Consider the following 2,084-nt stretch of genomic DNA (forward strand, 5'->3'; position numbering starts at 1 on the left):
CAATTGAAAAATTAATTCCTACGGTCGTACCTAGAAGTATTTTCTGGTTAGGGGTAATCAATGGTCGTACCTTGATTACCAATAAATTAAGAAAAAATTGGTCGTCAGAACTCATCGGCGACTATAACTAACCTATTAATAAATTAAGTGAACCTACCTTGCATTAATGATCGGATGAGTGGACTGTGTCTGAGTAGTTGTATCCTTTGTTAGAATTTATCTATTCTATTCTTGATTTAATTCCTGTCTATATTTGTGTTAGTTAATTATTTTTTTTAGTTGAATTGCTTAATTATTTTTAGTATCATTCCGATAAAATCCCCCGTTACCAATTAGAATCTCAAAGAGACAAATATCCCCAGTTCCTGAGGAGACGACCCTACTTGCCACTGTCTATTATTTAGAAAATGTTGTCAACTAATTAATTCTGGTATATCGGATTAAGCAAACTTTTCGGAAATATGGTGAATCAAGTAACCCATTGCACACCTAGAGTCCCTGCTCCAGTACCTAGGATTAATTATTGACTGCTTTTGGTGGTAGTTAGGTTCTATTTTTATTATTGCACAGGTTCGACATTTGTCAATTTTTGGCGCCATTGCCGAGGACTGGTGTCAGTTATTTGTTTCTTTTTGAGTTCACTTTTGTTCTAATTTTCTGGTGCTTTTCAATGTATGCCTCGTTTTTCTCGTACAGGTGAATTAATTTTCGACCCCGAGGTAGAAAAGACTACGCGTAGAACAAGAAAAAAGACCAGACAACTCAGAGAAGAGCACTCAAGTGCTGCATCTTAGAGACCTGAGCCAGAAGTTGGACCAGCAGATTTGTTTGGTGACATTTTGAGTGACTCGGACCAAGAGCAAGTCATCATGGCAAATGCATAGACACTAAGGGAGTTGGCTACTCATAATTTAAATTAGCAACCTTTATGCATTACTTTTCCAAATTTGAATGATAACACTCCCTTTGAACTAAAATCTGATCTAATTCATCTCTTGCCATCTTTCCATAGTCTACCAGATGAGGAGCCCTAGAAGCACTTGTAAGAGTTCGACGTCGTTTGCAACAGTATGAAACCCCGAGAATCACAGAAGAGCAGATAAAAATGAGGGCTTTTCCCTTCTCTTTGAAGAACTCTATAAAAGATTGGTTGTACTACCTAACACCTAGTAGTATCACCACGTGGGACCAGTTGAAGAAAAAATTCTTGGATAAGTACTTTCAGGCGTCTCGAGCTGCAAGCCTAAGGAAGGAGATATGCGGTATCAAATAACATCTAGGCGAGTGTTTCTATGAGTACTGGAAGAGATTTAAGAAGTTGTGCATCCAATACCCTCAGCATCAGATAAATAAGCAACTGCTCATCCAATATTTCTATGAGGGGCTACTCTTCAGGGACAGAAGTATAATCGATGCTGCAAGTGGAGAGGCGTTAGTAAATAAGACTTCTCGAGAGGCGTGAGAGCTAATTGAAGGAATGGCTGAGAATTCGCAACAGTTTGGTACAAGGGAGGATGTCCCAACGCATAGGGTGAATGAGATAGAAACATCCTCCATCCAACAACAAATCTCTGAATTGACGTTCTTCGTTCAACAACTAACTGTGAGAAGTGCCTCACAAGCCAAAGTATGTAGGGTATGCGTTGCCTTGGGTCATTCTACGGAGATGTATCCGCTAGTTCAAGAAAAAAATGCAGAACAAGTTAACATGATTGGCCACGCGCCCGTGCCAAGAAAGCAGTACAACCTATATTCAAGTACCTACAATCCTGGTTGGAGGGATCACCTTAACATTAGTTATGGAGGAAATAGGCAGTCCAATTTTGCACCAAACAAATAGCAAGGGTATCAACAGCAGTATCAGCCTCGCCTACCACCACCCCCTTCGAACTCAAGTTCGTTCTTAGAATAGATGATGAAGCAATTGATTGCAAATCAACAGAAGACAGATTCGGATCTACAAAATATGAGAAATCAACTGGGACAGATGCAATCCATGCAAAATCAAATGAATCAAATGGCCATCACGAAAAATTGTTTGGAGTCCCAAGTTCAAGAGAAATTGTCATCTCAACCAGAGTTGA

General features: G+C 39.5%; 1 non-coding gene across 1 annotated transcript; it reads right to left on the bottom strand.

Annotated features, from left to right (window-relative positions):
* Window positions 1–1,240: 1,240 nt before the first annotated feature.
* LOC140021763 (small nucleolar RNA R71) lies at window positions 1,241–1,347 on the bottom strand. Its single transcript, XR_011825733.1, has one exon. It is a non-coding gene; the product is annotated as a small nucleolar RNA R71 (small nucleolar RNA).
* Window positions 1,348–2,084: the final 737 nt, after the last annotated feature.

Source organism: Coffea arabica, chromosome 1e, assembly GCF_036785885.1.
Source record: "Coffea arabica cultivar ET-39 chromosome 1e, Coffea Arabica ET-39 HiFi, whole genome shotgun sequence".
NCBI lineage: Eukaryota > Viridiplantae > Streptophyta > Magnoliopsida > Gentianales > Rubiaceae > Coffea > Coffea arabica.